General features: G+C 59.5%; 1 protein-coding gene across 1 annotated transcript in view; it reads left to right on the top strand.

Annotated features, from left to right (window-relative positions):
• Positions 1 to 17,655: 17,655 nt before the first annotated feature.
• The window catches only part of SHISAL1 (shisa like 1), a 108,811-nt gene continuing 99,528 nt past the window's right edge, over positions 17,656 to 26,938 (top strand). The window contains exon 1 of the mRNA XM_024579040.3: positions 17,656 to 17,958. The gene's annotated coding sequence lies outside the window, so the exon portion shown is untranslated. The remainder of the gene's footprint in view (positions 17,959 to 26,938) is intronic.

Below are 26,938 nucleotides of genomic sequence, written 5' to 3'. Positions count from 1 at the left end.
CCATTGGCAGCCTCTGCCCTCCAGCCAGTAATCACGGAGCACTTCAGGGGACAAGCTAAGAACAAAGGCGACTTAGTGGGGAAATGCTGACTCTGGAATGGCCGGCCCTGCGAGTTGTGCTCCCTGTTTCCTCCGGCACATACCAGTTTGCAAGCATGGCCTGGAAAGATGCTTCTTCCAGTCCCTTGTGGGGCCAAGGACGGGGTCACCTGCCCGGCTGCTCGCTGGACTCAGAGCAACACTGAGGGCTCATCAGGGGTAGGCCCATCACTGGCCTGAAATTCCCCTGAGCAGCAGAGCAGGCTGGGTCCCCAGGACTACTGTGAGCGTTTCACCAATGAGAAAAATGGGGCCTTAGCTACGCAGTCCCCTGGCCTCAGCCCATACCACCTGCTGTCCCCCAGCCCTTCTGTGATTCCTGGGCCAGGGGCTGGTGACAATGGGGACATAGAAGAGCCAGCCCAGGCTATGCCCTGTGGCAGCTCTCAGTCTGAGGGGACCCGGGCTCAGATTGAGCTGGGTAGCTGTAGTGTGGGATAAATGTGTGTGGTTGATCAATGCATTCATCGTCACGCATTTATTACCTATTCATGGTCCCCCTCCCTGGTCTGTGAGCCCCCTGGGGGCAGGGTGGGGCTGCCCTGTTCACCCAGGCGCATCCTCCTAGGTGCAGGGGAGGAGGTAGAGCAGTGGTCCACACACTGTCCTGGTTAATTGTCTCTGACTCAGTGCTGTGAGTAATTGAAGTGGGGCTGGGATTTGAACCCCTGTCGCTGACGCTGAAGCCCAGCTGGGTCTGGGTCTCCCTTGCTCACACCAAGTGGAGGGCCACCTCCTATGACTGTGACCAGTTTTCCTGCAGTGTCCACATCTGGAAGCCTCTCTGTTTGCTGGGCCAGTGCCTGATTCCACACAAGGGAAGCAGGGAAGTGAGGATGATACCGCTGAGGCTCATCAAGGGCCAACCGCGTGCCACAGCCTGACCTCGTGCAGGGGAGGAAAGGAACGCACAGGGCAGGCTACGTGCCAGGCTCCTGAGGCCTCTTCCCCACAGGAGCGCACTCTGGGCTCCCAAGATTGCCATGGAGCCATCCATGTTATGGTGACTTTCGTGTTACAGCTGGGGGACCTGAAATCCAGAGAGCTCGCTTGTCTGAGGTGTTGCCGGGTCAGCCTCCATCAGGCAGAGCCAGCCGTGTGTCCACCAAGACCTAAGGCTCCGCATGCTGGGAAGAACGTGCAGCGCCTGGAGGGCCCTGGGGGACCCTCGCGCTCGGGACCGCAGGGTTGCGCTCAGCGGTTCTGGCACCCTCCAGGCCCACTTGTATCTCCCTGGGCCTGGAGGGCAGGGGGTGTTGGGGGTGATCTGACAGGCTCTATCTTGGCCCCAGGAGGATTCCAGAGCTTTTCTGGAAACCTCACTAGACAGCATCTCCATCCACAGCTTTAACAATGGAGAAAGGGTGGTGCAGAGGTCTGGTTTCCTGGGCATGACTCCAAAGGGGGATTTTCGTGGCTACCATCACGAGAATAAGGGTTCTTCCTCCAAGAATTGCCAAAGCTTCTTTCCCCTTGCCCTCTGCCTGCTTTCTCTCCTCTCTCCATCTATCAATCCCTCCATCTCTCCATCCTTCCATCCCTCAATGACTCTACCCCTCCTCCACCCATCCTTCCTCCCTGCCTCTTCCCTTCCTGTTTGCCCTTCACATCGTAACACTACATGATGACTCTTTTCTTGTCATTTCTTCCACAGGGCTTGCTAAGCCCTCCTTCTCTCTGTGGCCCTGGCCCCTGACTCTGTAGCCTGAAACTGGAGCCCGAGAGCCAGCGAGCTGGGGCAGTACTCCGTACGTGGCCCCGCTGTCATCCTAGAGCCTGTCACCTGCCTCCAGACATTGCTCCCGCTCTGGTTTCTGAGAGGTGTCTGGGCGGGCGCGGCATGTCCATCTTGCAGGGATGCAGACCCTGCTCTCAGCAGCATCGGGCACGTTGCAGAGGCTCAAAAACAGATCGTTGAGGGCGCACCTGTCTCGCATGTGTTCTCGGTGTGGAGGCAGGGGCGACGCACCTGGAATGAGATGCAGGCACCGAAGCATAGTGGTTTGTGCGTTCCCCGTACCGATGGGGGTCTGCACATGGGCTGAGAGGACCAGCAGGGGAGAGAGGAACTCCCTTCCAGTGGATGGCACAGGGCCGACTTCCCCTGGGATGTGAGCCTGGAGCAGGGAGCAGGGCCAGCCGCTGGGCCCCAGGCAGACAGCCCACGTGGGCCAGGGAGGGAGGTGTCAGGGTGCAGGAAGCTAGGTAAGGTGTAACTCGTGAATGGGGCGGAGCAGGCGAGTGTCTGGAGGGAAAGTGGGGACTTCTGAGGGCTGAGTGGAGGCTGCTGCAGCCTCCTCCAGAGCCCAGCCCGCCCCTGCTGTACTAAGGCACGTTTGTTCTGTCTGTACCCGAGAGGGGAGGGGCCTCCGCTCCCAGAGACTCCGCTTGTGCTCGCTTCTCTCCCCAGATCATCTCCATTTCTCTGAGTCAGCTCGGGGATCACCTTTCCCCAAACCCTGGTCCCTGAGCACACTGCTGTATCCGCGTGCTTCCCGGTCGTCCTCAGAGCGGCCTCGGAGTGCAGCGTGGGCCGCCCCTGGCTGGCTCCCAGCTCGGGGCAGCCACTTAGCATGTCAGCAGCAGCGCGGGCGTGTGGCTCATCCCCAGGAGCTGGCATGAAGAGGGGCCCGGTGGCTCGGGAACCAGAACATGCCTCCCGCAGATCAAGTGAGTTCTCCAGCTAAACCATCCAATTCCTCAAAGAAACTGGCAAACCGTGTGGAGGGAGATCCCAGCAAGCCTTGGAAGCCACTGCCGGAGATAAAACACAGAGATGCGAAGGTTGTTAGGAAAAGTCCTCCCCTGTGTGGTGTGGGAGTAGGGGAGAGGGGTGGAGGGCTTGAGGCAAGGGGCTGATGGCTGGGGAGGGGCTGGGAAGGGGAAGCTGGCCCGGGCAGGAGGCTTTCTGGCTGGAGTTGGGTCCCTGTGCCGCCATTTGTTAGGAGTGGGGCGCCTGGGCCAGCAGGCCTGCCTACCCCATGGGGCTGCGTTCTGTTTTGATTCCCATTCTCTGTAATTCAAGAGCAAATAGGGCTGCCTCCAGCAGCTCCATGTCCCCAGACCCAACCCGGTGCACAAACTGTCTCTCCCATCCCGTGTGTGAGCTCTCCGGGCTGAGGAAGTGCTGGCCCTTGGACACCAGAGACTGGAACTGACAGCAAATCAGAGCACCCCATGAGGGGACCCCCAGGACAGGAGGCTGGAGGGTGCCAGACCCCAGGGCCTGTGGGGCATGCACACAGTGGGGATGGGGGGTAGAGAATGGAAGGCCCCCCATTCACTCACATCCCAGGTCTGTCTACTCCTCACACAGGGGTCCCCAAATTAAGGAACACCCTCCTCCATATTCTCCCCAGAGTCTCCTTCCTCCCTCCCTCCTCCCTCGTTCAGCCACCTCTCCAGGAATGTTGTCTGCGTTCCCCATCTACACACCTGGCCCCTCAGGGCGGCCTTTGCTCCCACACTCGGGGTGGGGGGTTCGTCCCCAGGCCCACAAGAGGAGCTGGGCTTTCCTAGGGGGTGGAGCTGAGTGGCACCAACAGGCTCTGAGCCTCATTTTTAAAGATAACTCTGTTCTCAGCTAATTCGGAAAAGGTGTGTATCCCCTGCCCACATATGAGCCTGGGCTCCACCAGCTTTGGTCGAAATGTGTTTACAGAGCCCTGTCCTGGTGGCGTTTTAGCAGATCTCCCAGGACTTTGTTCAGTGACTATCTCTGAACACCTACTGCGTGCAAGGCCCTGGCACACAGCTCAGAAGGTCGGCCTGAATCGGAGCCCCTGACGCCGGTCCCCTGAGGCCGTCATCACCCCCACGGCAAAGCCCACGTCCTGTGGGCCGACATTCCACTGGGGGACGGGGAACACATGCACTGTTCTCTGTGGTCCCCCAGGCGAGGTTTGGGGACGAAGCTGACCCCAGGCGAGGGACGGCTTGCAGAACCCTTGGGAAGGCCTGGCCGGGGTCCGTGGGGCTCTCTTCTTGCTCTGACCCACGATGGGACAGCACAGGTTGTGGTCCCTCGTCCCCTGGGAGAGGCCGGACAAGGAAACAGTGAAGCCTTGGTGAGCGGCTGAGGGGTAGTTCTCGCATCCATGTGATTTTCTCCCCTGAACGTGGGGCCTTCGACAGACGGAGAGTTGGCCACAGGGGCACACTGAGGCCTCTCTGAGGGGGTGATGCTTTTGCTGAGAGTTTTAAGGAGGATGGTGTGAGTGAGCTATGGGAAAAGGCGTTCCAGCAGGTGGAAGGGCAGGGTGAAGGTCGGAGACAGGAGTCAGCTTGGGGCCTGCAGGGCAGACAGGGCCCAGAGGCTGGGGGCTGGGTCGCCGGGGCCAGACTTCATTAACTCTGTCCTGGGCAGTCACTGGGAGGTTTAAGCAGGGGGAGCAACCTGATGGGAACTCTGCAAGGAACCGCCGTCCTGGGGAGCACGGGGCTTTGGCAGCTGCTGGTGTGAACTCCCTCACACGAGGCCTGAGGCCCAGGTCTGTGGCATCCAAGGTCCCCACCCGGCGTCTCTCCCCCAGGTGGATTCCATCACTCCCTCCCAGGGCCCAGAGCTGGCTGTGCACAGGCCAGCAAACACCACCCCGAGTATTACCAACAATGTTACTGTCACCAACCCCTGGCGCTGACACCCAGAGCAGGGCCCGCTTCAGTATGGGATGGGGACACTGGCTGGGAACAGGGTGCCGTCCACGGGCTGGGGGTCAACCCCGCACTGCTAGGGGTTCAAGGCCAGCCAGCCTTCCTCAGGGATGCTCTCCCTGCCCGCCCCCACGCAGCCGCTCCTGCACCCCACCCATCCTCAGTCTGGGTCCCGGGCCCTCAGCCCCCAGAGAGATGTTCCGCGTTCCTCCTCCTCGTGAAGCCCGAGCCAGGAAGGCCGGCCTCCAGCACTGGCCAGAGAGACTGCTTGTCGGCAGGAGCACAGTAAATTGCCATCTGGTCCCTCACGCTGTGGCTTGTCACTTCAAATTTAATCAGACCCCAGGTAACATGGCTGCCCTCCGCCACGTGTGTGTGACAACCTCCCTGTCTTCCCCATCCGTCTCCACGGCCCAGCCTCCAGAATGCGAGGCCATCTCCGTCAGGCTGCTGTCCTCTCACAGGCTGTGTGTCCCCACGGGGACCCTTCCCTCCCTCCCCTGCGGTGTGGGCCAACAGGCCCAGCTCTCGGGCTGCACGGCAAGGCCCCCTCGCCCCTTCACATCTTTCTGAGTTACCAAGCACTGACAGGTGACCCCCAGAGGGCCCTGTCCCTGCACAGGCATGCCCGGTGCCCCCTTCCTCGGCTCAGACTGAGCCGTCTCCCACCCACCCCCTCGTCCTCCCTCACCTCTGGCCAGAATCTACTGAGCTCTCCTGGGCCAACTAGAGGCCTGGTGAAGGAGTGGAAACTTCTGGAGGTAAATCCTGGGCTATTGAGTCCAGGGCCCACACCTGCGGACTTGAGTATTAGCTTTCAACATCGCTGAAGGAGCGACAACACCTCACATGTGGGTGGGTGGATGGTCTCATCCCTTCCTGCAGCTCCTCCCTTTCTGCAGCTCCTCCTTTCCTGCAGCTTCTCCCCTCCTGCAGCTCCTCCCCTCCTGCAGCCCTTCCCCTATGCTATGTGCCCTACACCTGCTCCTATAAGCCCCAGCTGCCTCTGTGTGAGGATGTGGGGACCAGAGGCAAGAACAAGAGGGCAATGCCTGCACACCAGACCAGCCGCAGTCCGCTTCTCCCTACCTCAGTGTTCTCATCTGTCCAGTGTGGCTGGAAGGGCCTCCCCTTGGAGTGCAGAGGTGGTGGGGCTTAAACAAGGGATGTGAGCGAAACCTTTGGCTGCCTTTCTACTGGGGAACCCAAGGTGCCACTCGCCACAGGCACCGAGTGGGCGTCCACTCTGTGCTGAGCTCCAGACTGGATGCTGCAGCCCTGTGAGAGCGTGCGGGACATAAGATGGCTGCGGGGTGCCGCCCCGGTCAGAGCCTCCTTACATGAAGCCTGTGGCACAGTGTCCGCTCCTGTCCCCAGTGCACAGGGCAGCACGGGGCCTGCCTCCACGGCCCCCACACGTGCCTCGGTTGCATCGGCAAGTCCTCCCGCTCTTGCCGGGGTCTGTGGGGTCACGCGATGGCCAAGCAGCATCTTTCTCTCAAGAACAAAGCAGGGTGAAATGTCCAGCATTACAAAAGAAAAGGGAAACCCGACAGCTTCTGCAGCACACCGACCGCCGGGACGCTATGCCGAGCGAAGGGAGCCCGTCTCTCAGAGACGAGTATCGCAGGGTCCCACTTGTAGGAGGCCCCCAGAGGTGTCAGAGTCATAGAGTCAGAAAGCAGGATGGTGGGGGCCAGGGCCGGGGCGGGGCATGGGGAGGTAGGGTTCACGGACTGGGTCTCAGTTGGGGAAGGTACGAACGTCCAGGACGTGCTGGCGGGGTGGCTGCACAGCACTGAGAACTCCCTGGGTGCTGATGGCTTGGCCCGGGAAGGGGGAGGGGGATGACGCGGAGACCCAGGGGTCGGGCCTGGTTTGTGTCGCGGGGCAGTGTGCGTCCCTACAGGACACACATGGAGAATGAGCGCCTGGACACGGGAAGGGCCGGACTAACCTGGTGGCTTCTAGGTGGCTCCTTGCTCCATGAAGCAAGGTCACGGCAGAGCATGGGATTGGGGGCCGGGTGAGGCTGGCCTTGGAGAGTGGGGACACGTGTGTCCCTCCTAGGTGCTCACTTCCCCGCATGCCCCGAGCTGCCTGCCTTCCTTTCGACACCTTGAGTTCCACAGACTCCGGTTTGTCTGCACGGAACCCCCCTGCGCATCTCTCCTCAGCAGGATAAATGGATCCCACCTGCCTGCTCGCGGGCCGTGGAGGGCAGTTGTGACAGAGTCACATTCACCCCGTGGCCCTGCAGAGTGTTCTAGATGCAGGGCCTCCACGGTGGACGCCTCTCACTATTGACTACTTGGGTCCTACTGGCCTCCGAGGCCCTCCGGGGGGGCCAGGGCCCGTCTCCCGCGTCTGACATGCCCACCCCTCGTCGGCGCTCTGACGGTGAGAACCAGTGCAACGTCACTGTGATGCTCGGCCCCCTGCTCACTAGTGGAGTTGAACATGTTTTATTTATTATTTCTCCTGATACAATATTTTACCCATTTTTCTATTGTTCGTGTTTTTCTTATTGCTTCCAGCACACGCTCTGCAAATGCAGGCCGTTAAGCTTTTGCTACATTTGTCCCAAATGCTTCCCTTCCCTGTCATCTGCCGTTTCACTTTGTTTTCATCCTTTTGCCATAGAGCAGGTTCCTACTTTTATGAAGACAAATTTGTCAGCCTCTCTGTAGTGGAAACATCAGCATGCCTCCCACGTACTCCTCAGGGCTGGCCTGCTTGTGCCCCACCTCGTCACCCCTGTCACCCCACTGCACCTGCCATGACAGCCACCCTCCTCTCGGGCAGCAGCTTCTCTCAGGGTTTCCCCTCTCCCAGAGGCGGCCCAGTGACTGATGGGCCGATGCAGAGGGACAAGGGCCCAGCCCTCCAGCGGCAGGCTGGGATGCCTCTGAAGGTGTCCCCAGCCCCGGGGCTCCCTGCAGGGTCGGCAGGGCCAGCCTTTCCATGTGGCCAATCCTCCTCCTCGCTTCCTGGCAGAGACTGGGTGTTTCCGGGCTTTTGGGGAGACCTACCCTGGGGCTGCGACAACAAAGTGCCACAGGGTCCGTGGCTTGAAACAGCAGAAATTATTCTCCCACAGTTCCGGAGGCCAAAGTCCAGAATCCAGGTGTTCCATTCTGAGCATTCTGGGGGCGGGGTGGGGGTCCTGTCAGCTGCCCACAGTCCTTGGCTTGTGGCCACATCACTGCAGTCTCTGCTTCTGTGGCCACAGGACCGTCTCTTCCTGTCTGTGTCTTGTCTCTCTTATAAGGACATTTGTCATTGGAATTAGGGCCCACCCAAATAATCCAGGACAACCTCATCTTCAGATCTTTAACTTGATTACATCCACAAAGACCCCTCCTCCAAATAAGGTCGACTTTGTAGGTTCCAGGTGTGAGGATGTGGACAGATCTGGGGGTTCCCATTCAACCCACTTCCGGCATCTATGAGAGCCGTCCCCACCCCAGTTTCCAGGGACCCTAACCCAAGACACTGCTCCTCCCTGGAACCTTCTGGACTAAGGGACTCAGGAGAGGAGGGTCCAGGCCCCAGGCCCTTCCCTGTGTGGCTTCGTGAATCTGAGCAAGCCCCTTCCCCTCTTGGGGGCCCCAGGCCCCTGACTTCTGAGGCAGGGTTACGGTGGAGGTTCTGTAGGGCTTCCCGGTCAGGGTCAGCGTGGTTTGAGGGAGCTCACTCATACCAGGATCACTGGGCACTCCGGATCCAGAGCCGCTCCCGGGAGGGAAACCCTCGTCCCCAGGGTGGGGGGAGTGGGGAGGGGCAATGCTGAGCCCGGGCTTCTCCCAGGCCCCACCGGTGCCCCAGCATAGCGCTGATGTAATTCATAATCACCCCTTTCTCCCACAATGAAAGCCACCAAGCGAGAAAAAGGGGTTTCTTCTCTAAAATTGCTTTTCCGTGTTCTTTGACAGAGGCTGTGGGGCCTGTGTGTAATTAATTCACAGCCTGGTGCGTGGTGGTGGCTCAGCCACTTGAGCTGGGAGAGAAAGCTCTAGCGAAAAGCCCAGAGGGGCAGCTACAGCTGAAAATGAGATCACCCAGATGCCCCGGCCTGCAGCCGCTCGGGACCAGAATAAACGCACACAAGCTCCGCTGCTCGTGGGAAACTCGGCCTTGCTGGCCGCAGAGGGGAGTCCCCAAGGCAGGGAGCTGCTGCATCAGCACAGAGACCCAGAGAAGGCGACTGAAGGCGAAGGCGGCTTTTTAAGGCTCTCCCGAGGCTTCTCAGACCTCGGGGCCTGGAGGCAGGGGTTTCAAGCCCAGAGAAATTAAGAGCAGCTTTGTCGTGCTGTCCTGGTCTGCTGCTGGCTTTTCAGGTGACCTTGAACGAGAAACACTGACAATCATTTCCTTCTTCTGTAAAGTGGGATAATAACCCCCAAACTGCAAGTGGATTACAAGGCACAAAGACAGGCTTTGAAATACCTGATCGTTTCTCTCTGGCAATTACCCCTTTGTTCCATGAGTCCTTGGTAACCTTTGCAGAGCCCTGAGAACAAAGCAATTCTGTACATTATAGAAAATTGGAACGAACCCTGACCACCAACAATAGAGCTTTGCTAGGAAAAGTAGAGACCCTGGCTGTGCTGGGATATTATGTCACTAATAAAAATCACCTTGAAGGAAAACATTGTTACAGGAACATTAAGACACTGAGCACAATGTCCCTGTCACGAAGCCCCTAGACAGGGGCAACCATATTGTGGCCAGGGAGGGGCAGCCCCGCACCCCCAGCTGGAGCTTGAATGGGCAGCTGTTCTCCAGAGCACTACGTGGGGAGCCCTGAGCAGGGCCCCAGTTTTCAGTGATGTCTGTCTGCCTTATTTGAATCGGGGGTAGGGAGAGGGCAACAGAACCAGATCTGGATTTAGAAATAACAGCTGGCATTCCTTAGCCTCCGTGTGTGCCAGGCACAGTTCTAGTGCTTTCCATGACATAGTCCAACCCACTGGAGCTTGTGAGACGCTCGTGTTTGGTGGACCCCCAGGAATTAGAAACAGGGACGATGCCGCGGGGGCCTGCCACCGACCGCCAGGTGGGCGGGGTTCCGGAGGTGTCGGAAGATACGGCCTAGAATCGGTCGAATGTCGCCGGCGAACTCACCCGTTCTTCACATCGGTCTGTCCAGGCAGGAAGTGTTACCCACATTGTACAGATGAGAAAACCAAGGCACAGAGACCTGAAGTAACTCACTCACTCTGTGGCAGAGTCGGACTGGACCCAGGGCCATCTGCACCTCTGCTGTGCTTGCTCCCTCAGCGGGCACCACGACTCTGGGGAGGGGGGCCGGGGGTGGAAGGGGGTTACGGGATGTGGGGAGACAATACAGTCACACTCCCTCCTCTCCTCCTTCCTCTTCTGTGCTCAGGACTCCAGCCTTCTCCAAAGGAGGGGTTCCTCACTCATCTCTAGTGGGGGGGAGTCCCCTGTATCCAGCTACAAGCTGCTTCACACCAGTCACTTCTCTTGGATTCTTTCAGAGTTGGAAGACTTAAGGCAAAGCTGGCCAATGGCTTTCACCTTAAATGCCAGCCTAACCAATCAGCAGAGGCTGCCTGGGACTGTGTTGAGAAGGATTCTGAGGCCCGGTTGGGACCCCCTGGGAAAGCTTGCTGGCTGTGTCTACAAGGACGTTAGCAGAAGAGGAGAGACAAGTGCCAGGGGTTTTCCAAGCCCGGGCTAAGGCAAAGCTGGGATCCCTTTAATAATGAGGACCCGAGAGCCACCGCAACTCGCCCCCCCAAACTGAAGAGTCTCTAGGATCAAGCTCACGCCCTTGGCCTCTCTGAAGCCCAAGCTTCACCAGCTGAGCCAAGATGTGGGGAAGAGGTAAGACCGGGGGGCATGAGGGGGGGTGTCCAGAGTGGCCAGGGGCCCTCCTGGAGAAGTCTGCAGCCTGGGGTTTCTGGAACGCTGGGTGGGGGGCCGTGTGCCAGCCGCATTGTCTCAAATCACACCGCCAGAGTTGGCTGGCCTGGCTCATAATTTCTCGTCTATAATTAGCTCACAGTCCCCAGCTGCAAGGGAGGAGAAAGGTGTGGGGAGTGAGGGTGAAGCAGTGTGACCGATAGCTCACACCCCGGAGACCTCCCACCGCAGGGCGTGGCTCTGTCCAGGTGCTGGGTGAGCTGCCCACTTGTTCCAAGCTGGCCGGCTGGCTCCCAAGTGTCCTGTGGCCATGATGGTCAGCATCCATTCAGCACGAAGAGCCCTTTCACGCTTCTTTCTTACCTCGTTGAATCCCCACACTGCCCGCGAGGGGAGTGCGGTTCCAGTAATTCTCAGCCGACAGGAGAAATCACAGCCGGAGAGAATGCGGCTTTCTAAGCAGAAGCGGGATTGGAACCCAGGCTGCTGGATACCCACTCCTCCCACGTCCTCCCAGACAACGGCCGGGCGCAGGAGAGGCCGGCTCTTTAGCACATTCTAGGGAGTGGCTTTTAGGAGCCACATTTTCATCCTTGAGGAAGAGTTAGTGCTTTCTGAGGGTGGGCAGACTTTCGAGGGTTTCGTCTGCCAGGCCAGCGTCCAGCCTCCATCCCCAGGGGTCACAGCAGGGGAGAATGGGGCAGGATTGGGGTCAGATGGGGGAGGGCCCTGAGTCTGCCCCCCCCCCAGATCCAGACGGTCTTAGGCCAGGATCCAGCTTAATAGCAAGTGAGATTTCTTATTTCCCCACTGCCTGTGGGAACGGAGGGAACAAACATCAATTACGTGCAGGATTGTCAGTCGGAAGAGAGCTGTCGCTCTCCATCAGGGATTTCCAAACAGTTAGTTATGCCGGCAATCAATGAGGAATGCATCGGGTGTCCTGCTGGCCCGAGGGGAGAAGGCAGGAGATGCAGGGCAGGGTGGTGGGTCCTTCTCGGGGGGGCTCCCCGCATGTTCACACTCTCCCTGAGCCGTTCTCAAGGACCCTGGTGCCAGGCCACCCCCAGAGATGTCATATAATTGATCGGGGTCAGGGGGCACAGCACCAGCATATTTTTAAGGTTTCCCATGACCCCCCTGTGCAGCCAGGGTTGACAACTGCAAAGGGAGCTGGGTGGACTGAAGAGCAGACTGCTGGTGCCAAGCCTGCCTGTCCCTCTGTTGTGTCCCCCTGTCTCTGGGGCCCCCTGAATCTCCGCCTCGAGGCTGCACAAGCACCTTCACGAGGGGCCGTAGGGACGTGATGCCCCATCTTGGCTTCCTGATCCCATAGCCTTGTTCCCATGAGCCACCCGCACCTGGGGGCGGGGACTCTGAACCCAGCTCTAAGTCTGGCTGCCCCCTGTGTCAGGCCTGGCTGGGGGACCTCCTGCCGTTCCCTCCGTGCTGGGCCCAGGCATGGGGACACGGTGATGATACACAGCCCAAAGGGAAGGTGTGTGTTTAGTTCCACCCGGAGTAAAAAGAACAAGCATGTGGAGCGAGGGGCCCTGCAGTTGGGTGGTGGCAGCGTGGCAGGTGGCAAAGGGTGGCTGGAACCCGGAGGGACAGAGGGACCCCTACTTTCTCCTGCAAGGAAAATGACTCTCCATTCAGGAAATACTGCCGAGAGCCTGAGGATGCTAACTGAGCAGGATGGGGAGAAGTCAGTTAAAATACTTAACCAGGGCCAGTGTGCTGGGCCTGTACAGGTCAGGGCCACGGAGTGACAGGAAAGGAGACAGACTGGCTCCTGCTTCCAGGGGAGGACGTTCTGTCTGGGGAGGCAGAATAAGCCTGTCAATGAGCATCGTGGTGTCGGGCAGTAACAAATGATAGAGGAAATAAACGGCAGGGAGGTGGGGGGGCTGTGAGCTTTGTTACGAAGGCTGGTCAGGAACACTGACTCTGAAGAGGTGGAGGCTTTGAACTGAGACCCGAGTGACGAGGAGGGACCGGTCAGGCATTGGTCTGGGGTCAGGCATTTTGGCAGCGGGAACATGTGCCCAGTCCCCAAGGCAGAGAAGAGCTTGCGCACTTGAGACGACAGGAAGGCGCTTGTGCTGGCATTGAAGGTGGGGAGGGAGAGGTGGGACCTGGGAGAGAAGTGGACGTTTTAGTGCCCTGAAGAGCAAAGGAGGACTTTGAAAACTGTTCTAAGTAGAACCAGAGGCTGGGGATGATTAAAAGCAGGAAATGAAGCCACTCGGGATGTGTGCATTTGGCCAAGATAGGGTGACAGGCAGCAGGCTGTCCCTTCCGCTGTCCGAAGTTGTGAACTTGGGTTAATTAGGAGAAAGGGTCAGGATTGGGGCTCGGATAGGGGTGGCCCCTGAGTCTGCCCCCAGATCCAGAGTCTTAGGCCTGGATCAGGCTTAATACCACGCAGGCAGCAGGCAGCGCCTGGCTGTGGCCCTCGGGAGATGGCCAGCCTGTAGGGGAGCCTGTGGTCACCAGGCCTCTCCCAGGTACAATTCCCTGAGCACAGCCCAGGGACCCAGGCCTACACACGGCTCAGTGGTGGGCTGGAAAGACCCGCAGGTGAGATGTCATCGAGGAGCTTTGCAAAGGGGGGCCCAGGAGTCAATGTGGGGGGTGAGCTGTGTGTTCTCAGAGTAAAGCAGTCTGAGACTTTCAGACAGTGGACCTAGTGGGACCAAAGGCAAAACAGGAACACGGGAGGTCCGAGCTGAGGCTGGAGGAGGGGCGTGGCGTGGCCAGAATGGGGACTGAACGCTTTGCCGACACCTCTGGCACCCAGCTGAGACCCCGGAGAGGCTAGTTCTGAGAAATAGGCACCATGTCTTAGTGGAAGAATTGCATGAGACCTCTCCTAACGAAGCCCCCAAAAGGTCTGCAGGGAAAACTAAGCTCAGAGCCAACCGAGAGGGGCTTAGGAAACCCACTGGCTGTCTTCACGCCCCCGGAACGAAGTGTAAACCAGGTCTCTGAGTTCAAAGGGATGAGCTGGCCATTAAACTGCCTGGTAAAAAACAACAAAAACCAAAACCAAAAAGCTCTCGTTTGAGGAAGACAGCAGGATCCGGTGTTTCTGCAACAGGCTGTCCACAATGCCCAGGAACTGTGACTGACGGTCGGTAGGAAGGACACATAAGATGGCCTTGATGACTGCGGGGGGCGGGGCTACAAGGGGACTAAACAGTAATTTTTAAAAATATAATAAAAAAAAGATGGTCTTGCCCTGGCTGGTGCGGCCCAGAGGATTGATCACCGGCCTGTGAACCAAAGGGTCTCCGCCGTTCGATTCCCAGTCAGGGCATGTGCCTGGGTTGCGGGCCAGGTCCCCAGTTGGGGGCGTGCAAGAGGCAACCACACACTGATGTTTCTCTCCTTCTCTTTCTCCTTTCGCCTCTCTCTAAAAATAAATAAATAAAATCTTTAAAAACAAAGGTTGTCTTAATGTTGGGTTTAGCAAAGAAAGACTTTAAAGTAGCCCTTATAAATATGTTCAAAGAATTAAAGGAAAAACATATTTAAAAAATGAAAGAATATGGTACTAATGAGAGAACAAATAGGATCTCTCAGCAGAAGAATGAAAACTATTTTTTAAAAAACCAAACACAAACTCTACAGTTGAAAAGTGCAGTAACGGCCATAAAAACTCACAGTGTGTTGGAGGAGACGGGAAACGAAAAGGCAGGGACCCGAACCAGGGAGCAATAAAAAGGATCCCACTGTGACCACAGAGGTGCCTTCGCATTGAAGAAGAAGAATCAGGACGGAGAAAGAGCACTCTTTTCCACCAACAGGGCGAGCCTGCTCTGACCGGGCCCCCTTCGGGCCCCAGGGACCCTGAGGGAGCTGGGGGGGGTCAGGGCAGTCAGCGGAGCCTTGCAGGGGCCACCCCGATGGGGAAGGGGGGATGGATCCTAAGACAACAGGACTGAGGGCCCTCCCTCTCCCTCCAGATCACCAGGTTGACAGTAAATATCCATCTGTCACTGTCACCCCCCCTCTGTGTTGTCCCCCCTCCCTTCTTCTAGAACCTCAGCTGTCCCTCCCGGGGTCTCTCTGGCCACCTCTTCCTCCCCACTCTGCTGCACCCAACCCCTCTCTGGCCCTCTCTCTGCCTGTGTCTCCCCCGCTCTGCATCCCCCACCTTCTCTGTCTCAGTCTCATTCTGTCTGACTGTCCCTCTCCATCTGTGTGTTTCTGTCCGTGTGTCTCTCCTCATCTTGCTGGGCCTCTGTCTGACATGTTCCCAGCCGGTGACAGGGTGGTAAGATGGGGCCAGAAATAGACCAGCAGCTGGGAGGCCAGCGGCCCCATCTCTGTCCTCTCTGCCTGGGGCCTGGGAGGGCGTGCAATGGCCGTCAAATCACCCACAGGTGGGGCTGTCCTGGCTGGAGCCCCCTGGGGGAGGAGGCAGCGGCCCACCGGGCCCAAATCCAGGACAGGCACAACTCACGGTGGGCGGTGCTCTGGGTTCTGTCACTGGAGGGTGACTGTGCCCCAGGCTCCGCAGTGGCTCAGCGCAGAGCAGACCCGGATCCAGCCTGAGTCCTGTGAGCAAGACGGGGTCTTAGGTCTCAGGGAGTGGCAGCTCTGCCCGCACGCAGAGCGCCTCACCTGTGAAAGGGGGACAAGTCCTTTGGGGGGAGGCCCTTCAGTCTCAGTCAGTTCTCATCCCGTCATGCTTCTGGGCTCTGCGCTCACATCCCCTCTCTCGGACACTTGCTGGGGCCTCCCGTGCACCCGACTCGGCTGCGACCTCGCACTCTCGCATCTGTGGTCACCTGCGATTTGCATTGTTTGAGGCAAGCTCGTGAGAGGGGGACTCTCTGCCATCTGGTTCTCCCGGGACCCCTGCGCCGAGACCCTGGTGCGTAGTAGGTGCCCAGCAGTGTTTGCTGACTGCAAGAACACACAATGATGGATAAACGAACTCATCCTTCCTTCTGCCAAGCAGTTCCTGTCACGCCCGGCGTCCGGCGGCTGCAGGTTCTTACCCACGGGAAGCTGGGACCCCTGCGCAGAGGCAGACTCCACTGGCTCCGGAGGACGTCCCTCCCTGTAGTGTCCCTCCCAGCATGCACCGTCAACACAATTGACATCTTTCTATAGTCACAGTGTGCGGTTTATTCCCTTAGCACTGGGTGGCGAGCACTGGCCCAGGACGTCAGCTCCCACTGAGAAACCGGGTTCAAATGGCTGCACGGTGTGACACCCTGCGCACAGTCCAGACGACTGAGTCATTCACTTGACCAGCGAGTAAGGGCCCCGGGCCCTGAGGACACAGCGTTCCTACAGAAGGGAGCTCCTACCTGGATGGTAGGGACAGGGACACAGAGCACAGAAACTCCTGGACAGGCCCTGAGGAGTCCGAGGCTCCCAGAGAGCCAGGGAGCCCTGCTTGGAAGGTGCCCGGTGGGTGAGACACGTGGCAGGTGGCGGGTGGCTGTTCCAGAGCTCAGTGAAGACAGACGTCCCCCCCACCTTGGTGGCGTTTCTGTGGCACAGGTCCTTGGAGGGACCGCTGGCTGGGCCTGGGTAGCTCCCTCAGGTGGATGGTCCTGGCTAAGGAGTGACAGCTGACCCCCTTCCCTGCGTCTGAGCAGCCCTGGGCCTGGGGCGTGCCCTGGGGTGGGCTGGCATCTGTCCTCCAGGTCGGGGGACATCCCGAGGGCTGCAACTACTCACAGCATGGAGGCCGCCTGCCTCTGGTTCCCCCGGAGAAGAGCACGGGGCAGGCGGGGCACTGGGGGGCCAAGCAGTCAGGCCCTCAAATACAGAGGTGGTGGCCTTGGGTCTGGGAGGCTGCAGAAGAGAGGGGGACATCCCAGGCCAGGGGAGAATCCTCAAGGAGGGCAGTGGGTGGGATACCCGGGCCCTTGTGTCTGTGAAGGGGTCTGGTCTGGCCCAAGCTCTGCCCTGAGGCCGCAGCCGCTCTGTGGGCTGGGCCACCGTGAGCAGACACACACGCAGAGCGGAGCCACCGTCTCTCCCTGTGGGCCAGTGGAGCTGATGAGCACACACTGTCCCCTACTCTGTGCCTGGCGCCTTCCCTTCGTCCTCACAGTGAGCTCCACTCGAGCTTGACCAGAGGGAGGATGAGACTCAGATTGGGGGGGTGGGGCAGTGGGGGAGGCCTCCCCGGTGGAGATGGCCAGGACCTGGCAAGTCCTCCCCTTGAGGCCAGAGAGCTTCCAAAGGCGGGAGGTCTGGTGGCTGAGTCCCACCAGCCCCTCCGTCTGCAGGGTGACATTGTTTATAGAGTGCCTGGCACACAGTGAGTGAGACGTGGGATGAGTGGGCACAGCAGTGGGGACCCACACAGCTTTGAGACCAGGGAAAGGCAGTGGACTAGGCCTGGCCGTCTGACCAGGAGGCAGGATGGGGGGCAGGGTGAGAGACAACTGCCTCCTCGGGCTCCCCAGCGGTCCCGCGGGCATGGCCCCTGACCTTGCGGGTGATTCAGAGACTAACAGGGAACTGTGGGCATCACTGGTCCCCTTACTGATATTTCCTGAGTGCTGACTGTGGGACAGACACCCTGGGTGTCACAGTGGTGAACGTACCCAGGGGGTCCCCACCCTCCTGTGACCTCAGTCCAGTTGGGGAGAAGCATTTGGTGGCTCTTCCTCTCCCAGCCCCTTCTCTGACCCCAGCCCCGCTCTGCACAGGTGGGTCTGCGGCCCTCCTTTACCGTTCGAATGAGCAAACTGGGGCAGCCCAAGGAGGGGACGCGCTGGCCCCCGTGCAATCCCAGGTGCAGCCGCTGCAGCATGGGCCATGCCCGCCAGGGGGTCTTGGACACGAGAACACTGAGGACAGCATCTTTTACGTGCCTCCATCTCTCTCTTCCAGAACATTCCCAGGACTGGGCTGGTTTGAGCCACTGGAAATCTCAGCCGGGATTCTGGCGCCTAGGGAAGGGCCGAGCTCTAAAAATAAACCACTCGGCTCAGCCTGAGAGCTGCGGGCGCGAGCCTGGTGAGCAAGCTCTGCCGCCTGACACTCCCAGCAAACGATGGCTGGACTGTCCCAGCCGGGGCGCCCCCCTCTCGGGCAGCTGGCCCCTGGGATGGGCTGCTGGCAGGTGGCAGCCAGGAATATTTGATCCCCAGCTCCTGGGGGCACCCCCACCCCCACACACCCATGCACACTCACACCCATGCACACCACACTTGCCCCAACCTGGGGTGTACTCCACAGACCACGGCTGGGATTGTCTCCTTAGGAAGGGAGTGCCGGGGACAGGCACTTGGGACACAGGAGTTATTTCTGCAGCAGCGACAAGCCTCAGCACAGGTAAGGGGGTGTCTCCTCATGCCCCAAAGTCTCTACTCCCCTGAAGGAGGAGAGACCGTGGGCTTGGGGTGGGAGAGGGCTCTGGGTGAGGAGCCTTGTGTTCCTCAACCCTAGGGATGCAGTCATAAACTCCCCTCTGGCGGGGGGGGGGGGGGGGGGCTTGACCCCACTGCCCTCCCGCTCCGTGCCCCAGCCCGGGGGCAGGGGGACAGCTCGCCCTTCCTGCTCTGAATAGTCTCGCCGCCGCCCAAGTGTCAGCCCGGCTGGCTTAGTTAGGAGCCGGCTGCTGGTTAACGGGTTTGCTGGAGTCAGGCTGCAAAGTTTTGGAGGCGGCGCTGTGTCTGGCCCTTGGAGGAGAAATGCCCCCCATCCTCCTCCAGGATGGTGGGGGCCAAGGTCCTGCCCAGACAGAGGTGGTGGCCAGCCTACCCCTCGGGGCTCTGTGTGGGGGAGATCCCCTGGAAAGGTGGGGAGAGCGCCCTGGGAGCCACACGGCTCTGGGCGGGTCTCCACTGATCAGCATCGTGCTTCAAGACTCAGGAAAGGAAACCGTTTTGGTGGGGAGGGACCTCCTAGGGTGCAGTGTTGGCACAAGGGGCCCATCCTGGGAGTACCCCATCCCCATCCTGGTGCTCTGAGGGAGGGGCTGTCCAACCTGACTTCCTGCCGCAATGGATTCTGTGCCTCATCCTGGGCTGGCTAGTCCCCTAAAGTCGGGGTGATTGGTGCGCAGGAGGGGGAAGGTGGGGAGAGGAGCGGGTAGAAAGGGGTCTGCAGGCTCCCTCCGCCACCCCCCAGGAGGGGCGCTGAGGCTGACAGGATCTGTGGACAGGCCGCTCTTCTCCCCCCATGCTGTGAACCTTTCCCGGGCACACGGCAGGGAGTGGGGTTCATCAGGATGATTCTGGGGGACCTGAGTGTGAGTTGGCCTCTGCCGCCCAAGTCCTGTGGCCGTGATGGCTCAGTGGGAGCGCAGGGGCTCTGTGGTGTCCAGCTGTGGCCTGTGGCTGGAGGCAGGAGGGCGCCGTGGGGAAGGCCCTGGTGGGCAGTGGAGACAGGCCGGTGGCCGCCACGGGGTCTCAGACTGAGCGCGTCCTTCCTGCAAATACCTCCTAACGCCCTTCCTGTGCCAGGCGTCTCCGCCGCCTGCCTGCCATCCCTGCCGCCCTCGCAGTCCTCAGAATCACCCCGTGCTCTTCAACCTTCTCCAGGTACCCTCCAACCCTGTCCAGTCCCCCCCACCACCCCAGCTTTAGTACGGCTGCCCATCCCGCAGGCAGCCTGGGTCACAGGGCAAGCGACGGAGGAACTGTCCCTGTCGGGGCTGACATGCCCACTCAGGATTCCTCCCGACGCCACTGCTCCCCCGCTGCGGGAATCTCAGCAAATACCTGCCCCTCTAAACCTCAGTCTTCTCACCAGTGAAATGGGGGCAGAGTGGCCTTCCTCTTCAGGCTGTTGGAGGGACCGCAGCGATTGCTATAGCAGTGTGACACAGGCGGCACGTGGGAGGGTGACCCCCCACCCGCGACCGTTCCCTCTTCTGCCCTAGACCTGGGCCTGCAGTGTCAGTACTTCCCGGCACAGACCCCGGCACGCAGGAGGCGTGCAGGGTGCTCAGGGGACACGCATGCACATGTGTGCGAGGCTGCTCTGGCTTTGGCTTCAGTGCCCGCCCCTTCTGACAGAAGCGGCCTCTTGCCCGCCTCCCATCGCTGGTCCTGGCCCTGGCTGCCAGAAGGCTTCCAGGCCTGTGCCAGGGCACTCAGGGTCACCTTCCAGTGGGGCAGGGGTGCTGAGGGACGGTGGGAAGCCTGACACCGTGGTAACTGCCAGCCTACACGTGGGGACGTCTCTGCTGGCTCACTTTGCCCTTGTCGCGTGTGTGCGTGCAGACATGCCGCCTCCTGTGCCCCCAGACGCCTCTGAAGCAGGCCAGTCCCCAAGAGCCTCTTCTGACCCTGCACAGCCTTTGTGGCCTCTGGGAAGGCTGGGAGTGCAGAGGGGGAGGAGAGTACAGAAGTGGTGGCCGGCTCCGGAGCCACTAACTGGGTCATGTGGCCCCACTTGGCAATGCCAGGCTGGGGCCGATCTGGACAATCTCTGTCTTGTGGACTTGACCCCTCTGCCGACAGCGCAAGTTTGTAAAATGACATAGCCCAGCAAAGGATGCGGCGATTCACGCATACACATATACGTGTGTATGCCCGCACACTTTAACACAGAAGAGCTGACGCACAGTAGCCCCTCACCCACGGGGCATTCGTGCCGACACCCGCAGTGGAGGCCTGAACCCGTGGGTGGTGCTGCGCCCTGTGCAGGGCGTGCTTTCTCCACACCCTGACTGCTGGAGGCTAGAGTGTCATTGATGAATTAGGCGCAGGAAGAGAGTAAGAGTAACGAATAAAATAGAACAATTGTAACCATAGACAGCAATGAAAGTTACGTGAACGTGGTCTTTCTCTCTCCCTCTCAAAATACCTTTTCACTTAAAGGAAGCACTTTCCGGCTTCTCGCTGGCATAACCGAATTGCCAGCAGCGCCGCTCTCATGCTGGGGCCCGTTATTCAGTATAATGAGGGTGATCTGAAGACAGGCACGGCGACCCCACCATCCATCTGGAAACCGAGGTGGCCGCTGTGTGCCCGGCAGGTGGGGGTGTCTGCAGTGTGGAGACGCTGGACACCGGGAGGCTTCCTGCTCCGGGTGGGGGGACTCAGCAGGATGGCTTGAGATTTCATCTGTTAGTCAGAATGGCGTTCCATCTAAAACTTATGAATTGTTTATTTCTGGAATTTCCGATTTAAGCGTTTCGGCCTGCGGTTGCCCACAGGTGCCTGAAACCGAGGAAAGGGGAACCGCTGTTAGGGGATGGCGGCAGAGGCTCTCCTGGAGCCCCGTGGTGCCTGCGGCTACGCCGGCAGACCTCCCGCCTACAGCACGGGAGCTCTGGGCACCCAGACGCCCTGTCTCCTCGGCTGGTGCCCAGGCCCTGCTGAAACGCTTCCCCTCAGGTGCTCTGTGGGCTTAGCATTTGGCCGTGTCACCCCAATCACCCGGCCCAGGTGGGAGGGCTGCCCCCACCCTGGGGTTCCCTTCCCCCTCCTGACCCAGACACCTGTCTGCTGTATTGGTGGCTCTGGCTGCAACAAAGCTGCGTAACAAACAGTCCCCACTCTCCAAGGCTCCGGGCAACCAGCCTACTGTTCTCGCTCGGGGTCTGGGGTGTGGCTGGGCTAGGCTGGGTCTCGCTAGGCTGAGTCGGTGCTGCTGCACGGGAGGTAATCCTTGGCGTCTGCTCCACACTCTCCTTCTGGGGCCTGTTCCCTGGGTTGTGGCAGAAGAGGCCACGTCATGCTGCTGTGGCTCATTAAAGTGTGGGTCACACCGCCTGACAACCCTCTACCCTTGAGTCGAGAGGGTGAGGGTGTAGATTCTACCTGCTCTCCTGGGGGTGCTGCGAGGTCCCTGGGTGGAGGGCAGCAAGGAATGGGGATGAGGGACCCCACCTTCCACATGCACACATACCTGCCTGGCGCTCTCTGGTTTATTCACGTGCTGTCCCCCTCCAGCCTGGGGCTCCAGGAGGATGGTTGCCCGTGATTCTCTGGACTACATGGTCGTGATGCAAGTATCACCAAGATTAGGTCAAGTTCAGATTCAAGAGGGGAAATCAGCACCAGGTGGTGGCATTCCTCCCAGCCTAGGGGACCCAGGGAGAGAAATGGAGCAGAGCTGGGGGAGCATAGGTGTGACCCTGGGGGACAGGAGCGTCTTTATGGGGGGGGCAGTTCCAGAAAGGGCCTCAGCAGCAGAGGAGGGGGCAGAGAGCATCCCGGGAGGGGACACGGCCCCGGGCCGAGCAGGACTGCCGTTAGGCTGGTGGGCCCTGTGGCCTCTGGCCAAGCAAACTGCCCGCCCTCTCCAGGCCTGGGCACTGCAGAGGGCACAGCCCCGGGGCCCTGCCCAAGGTGAGTCCCCTCCTGACCATGAGCTCTGTGAAGCCCCCCGGCACCAGCTCTAAAGGAAGTGGTACCTGGGAACCTCTGGTCTCGTGACCTGAATTGTTATAGTCCTGCTCTTTCATCATTGATGGTGGCACTTGGGGGCTGGGAGGCTCTGGAGAATGAGCGACCCAGCAGGGTGAAGAGGAAGCAGCGGCTTAAAGGTCACTCACAAACACTCTTGTTCACATTAATCCAAAAAATACAGACGACACAGCCCCAGTGCCCTTAAGCTACAAAGGCATTTAAATACCAGCAGTTCAAAACACTGAGGAGAGAGGGGTTATTTGTCCACGTTAAACACTCCCTCGCCTCCTGAGATTTCAAGGGCCTGGGCAGAGAGGACATCTAAGGAAACAAACCCTGTGAGAGAAGCATTGATTGGGGGTGTCTCTCCCCCGCCCCAGGCAGGGCAGGCCAGGAGAAAGGCCTGGATTTAATAACGGGTTCCAGTGTGTCAAGGCTGTGTGCCCTCGACCACATCCCTCAGCCCCCGGAGCCTCCGTTTATCCATCTGTGAAATGGGCGGATGAGCCCTGCTTGGGCCAATGCGCCCAGAGGCCTGGAGATGAGCAGTGTGAAACGTGCGGGGAGGTGCCAGCCCTGTGCACGCAGGAGAAAGGCCAGCCCCGGGTCCCAGAGGGAAACAGTAGGAGGGGAGGTAGGGGAGAGGCTGGTCACCTCAGACCTGTGGCCAAGACTCTGTGGGAAACAGGGGCCTGTGACCTCAGATGTCACCTGCAGAGAGAGGCCCACCAGCTGTCCCTAAAGCTGCAAATGGCCCAGAGTGAGGTCTCCAGAGGCCACAGCATACCCAACCGTCAGGGGACAAGCAGGGGACTCAAGAGCCGGGATCCGCCTTCTGCCGCTGTCCTTGCATGGAGCCCCAGGCCACCTCCCCATCATCTCCAGCTCAGAAAGATCTGAGTCCACGTTTTAAAAACAAGTGATTGAACACACAAGAAGAAGAAGAATATACAGCCAGGGAAATACGTTCATTGTCTGCCACACCCCCAGCCTGTGGTGGGAGCCAGGTTCCCTTCTATCCACCAGCGCCCTTCTCCTGCTCCCGAAGGGGCCCGGGGTTGAGAGCAGTGAGCGCAAGAAAACATGCGGAGGGTTGCTGCGGGGGCGGGGGCGGGGGGTGGGGTGCTCTGCAGCCTGATGGCCTGGGTTCGAACCCCCGCCCTGCCACTTGTCAGCAAGACCTTGGTGACTCGCTTCACTGCTGTGTGCCTCAGTTTCTCCAACTGTACATGGGGGTCTCCTAGCGTCACTGTGAGAACAGGAGGAAGTGACAAGCCACCACTCAGCGCCTGGCCAGGCACAGATGGGGCTTTCTGGAAGACGCCAGCTCTTTCCCAGGTGCCTCTCCCAGAGGACCTCCTCCAAGTCTGGGTGCCTCCTCAGGAGTGGGTGGCAACCTGGACAGGGGACCATCCAGGGCTTTCTTTTGCTGGGTTTTCAAGTGTAGTTTTTTCTAGGGGCCACTGTTTGGAGGAGATGGAAATAGAATGAGGGAGGGGGCCATCCTGGCTGGTTGCTGGCTCCCCAGAGATGACCCCCGCCTCTGGGAACTCTCCCTGCTCATGGGTCTAGGGGAGGGGGATGGTGGACATAGCTTGACCAACCCCTGCAGGGCTCCTCTCCAGAAGCCCACTGAAGCTGGAGGCAGTCAGACCTGCAGCCGACCCCAAATCCTGGCTGTGGGCGCAGCTGAGGAGAGGCGGCCCTGGGGCTTGGGCCTGCCTTCCTGCCCCCTCAGCGCCCGCTCAGGCCAGCCCCTGGCTGGCTCCCGCTGGGCCGCACTGCAATGGAGATGGCTCACCAGACTGAAGGGGCCTGTTTCCCCGCGCGGGTCAAAGCCCTAGGAGACACGGACAGGAGCTTACCGCAGATAAAGCGAGCGTTTGTTTTTAGGAAGTGGTCCAGGCCTGGAGACCGGGGCGCCAAAGCTCAAAGACCTGGTTCCGGGCAGCTTCAGGGGGTGGGTTATGTAGGGGGAAGGTCATGAGCCGTGGTCAACTGCAATGACCAGGGCTTCAGGGACGTGGTCAGGGTCCTAGTCTCTACTGGCTGGTCGGCACGGAGACAGGGGGTCATCGGTCAGTGCAGCTGGTCCTGACGTCAGCCATGGGGTCACCCTGCCTGGCTGTGCTGCCTTTCTGGGACTGGAGCTGAAACACAGCTGAGGCCTAGGTGGTACCCCTAGTGTGACTGCAACTCCGTCTCTGAGGCTTTGTCCCTAAGATTGCTGGATGCTGATCAGAACCCCATTGTCCTGGGGGCTTCACAATGAAGGAGAAGGAGGCAGGTGAGTCGGGGTGCTGGGGGAGGCCAGTCTGAATCAGAAGGGAAGGAAGGAGAGAAGGTCAGAGTAAAGAAACAAAGTTTCCGTGAGGGCACCGTGGGGCCACGCCTAAGCTCCCTGGGGTCTCCCCAGGTCTCCTCGGGGCCCCCAGGGGCCCCTCTGGGTGCGCCCCTCTCAGCCCTGGCCCCCTATGTGTCCCCACTTCTTCCAGGTCCCCATGTGTCTTTCTCTGCAGACCCCTGTCCCCTCCTCTCTCTCCCAGCCTTGAGTGGCCCTGAATTGAAGATCGAGTGTCCTCTTCAGCCATTTAAATGTGTTAGTGTTTTCTACACTTAATTTAAAAAGTGGACAAGTGGGGCATTTCCTCTCTCTCTCTCAAAATATACAGCAAAAGCCGTCAAATTGGGTTAATTGGTTCTTTACCCCTGCTGTCCTCTCTTCGGAGGCCCGAGTCCTCGTCACTCACGCTAATCCCATCAACTGGGCAGCAGGAAGCACTCAGTGCTGGGAACCTGTGCTTCCCAGTCGTCAGTGGTGGCCCGAGCCCCACCCTCACCCCCGGGTTGCCTTGGGGTCTTGTCACCCCTGGGTGATGATAGTACTGGTGACAGCAGGAAAGAGCCACCTAACTGTGGTCCTCTGCAGGCACATCTCTAGTGCCTTGACCAGCGTGGGGAGGAGGTCCCTGAGGGGGGGCGACGGGAGATTAAGGAAGACACAGACACAGACACTTTAAGAGAAAGCGGGGGTCAGGTGGGGCATTGTCCTCTGATGGAGAGACAATGACCCTGAACATGGTCTCCGTGTTTATTTTATAAGAGTTAGTTGGATAAACCTCAAGGACGTTTTACAGACTCAGGGAAAACTGCAGGCATAATTGCTCCGTTCCCAGGCTCTCTAAGTGATAAATATTTCTTCTGCAACGGTCACAGCCGTGTTCAGCCGAAGCCTGTGGGTAACTATGTAACTATCTCCTTAACCCCTGCGGGTCGCGGCTGTATGACGCCAGCCTTCACTGTCCTCCACCCTCCACTGTCCCTTCTCCACACCAGCCTCAGCGCGTGTACCCTGCCTGCAGTTGGCCCCGTGCCTCGATGCTTGCTGTTCGCTTGGTTTGGAGGCTCCTCATTCAAACATCACCTCCTCCATGCAGACTTCCCGATCTCCTCCCTCTTCCCCGCTGGGCCTGTGCAGACTTTCAGGAAAACACTAGTGACAGGGGCCCCAGGGAGGACACATGCCCCTCTCTGCCTTGAGAGGGGACCCTGTGAGCGTGGGCGTGGGGATGGAGGCTGAACGAGTGCTTCCCAACGGTGACCACTGTTGCCGTGACCCAGCAGCGCGGCAGCGACGTGGGCAAACTCCCCACCTCCCCCGGCCCAGGAGAACGCTGACTCTGCCCACCAACCTTTCCTCGCTGGGACCCCAAGGATGAGCGCATCCCTGGCATGTAGAATCGGGGAGCATGCTGAGAGACAGAGGGCAGGAGCAGGAGAAAGGGGGAGAGGGCCTGCGTGGGCCAGCTCCTGCTGTAGGAAGGTCCGATCGTGGGCAGAGTGGAAGGAAAGCTATGAACCCTCAGGCTGAGGCAGCGAGTGCCAAACAGTGAGCCGGGAGCCACGGGAAGGAGAGAGCCGCTGCAGGGGCGGACGGAGAAACGGATCTGGGATGGGAGTTGACTCTTTGCAGAGACTGGGCCATGCGGACCGTGAGATTCTTTTGGGTTACGTGATGTTGTTCAACACCAGGAATTCTGCTTCTCGGAGGCATCCCAGCCTGCACTGCACCCCCAAATGTCATCACTGGGGCTACCATCCACACTCCTCCAGTCGGCCAACTGACCACAAAGTTGAGCCCCGCTCACCCCGTTCCTGGCTGGGAGCACAGAGGTTAAAAAACCCCCCTCCCCCTCCTTGCCGGAGCCCCAGGGCCCTGGTCCTGCAGCGAGCACTTTGAGGTCTGTCTCAGAGCCAAGCTGTCCTCCAAGTGCAGCTCCCAAGCCCTGTGACCTCTCCCAGATCAGTCCCTTAAAGGGACGAGCTGCTGCTCCCAAATTCCTTCCTGTGCCCACCTGTGCCAAGCTTCCACAGAGGCTGCGGAGACGGAGACGATGGATCCCGGGTGAGGAAAGACTAGAGGCCAATTAAGCTCCCCGTGCCCCCGCGCTAACACCACCTGCTCCCGAGAAGAGCAGCCAGGTCTCCTAACTGCCCCACGGAAACACTCGGCACTTCTCAGACTCACACTCTTCCAGGACCTGCCACCCACAGCCGAGACACAGGGTGCGTAGGGCTGAGGGGACCCAGGGGTCACCCGCAAAGGTGCCAGCTGTCACCAATTTAGGGCGGCTCTCAGGTGGGATGTGGAGGGGGCGAGCTCAGGCTTTCTAGACTGACCGAGTTGAGTGGACGTCCCCGCTCCGGTACTTCATGGCTCTGTGACCTCAGACAATTGACTCAAGCTCTGAACTTCAAGGTCTGGTAATGGGGTGGATTACAGAGTGGGAGGTGAAGAGAAGAGCCTCGTGAACTGTGGAGGCTCAAGGAATACTGACGTTAGTAGGTGCTACACTCTAGCCAGGTGGTGTCGGCTGACCTGGCCCCGCAGGAAAGGACAACAATCTCACAGGATAGACGGGAGGAAAAGGAACACCCTTGCTGAGGGA

The sequence above is a fragment of the Desmodus rotundus genome, chromosome 3 (genome assembly GCF_022682495.2).
Source record: "Desmodus rotundus isolate HL8 chromosome 3, HLdesRot8A.1, whole genome shotgun sequence".
Lineage (NCBI taxonomy): Eukaryota > Metazoa > Chordata > Mammalia > Chiroptera > Phyllostomidae > Desmodus > Desmodus rotundus.
The sequence above is the reverse complement of the archived record's forward strand: the minus strand, read 5'-3'. Positions and strand labels throughout refer to the sequence as shown.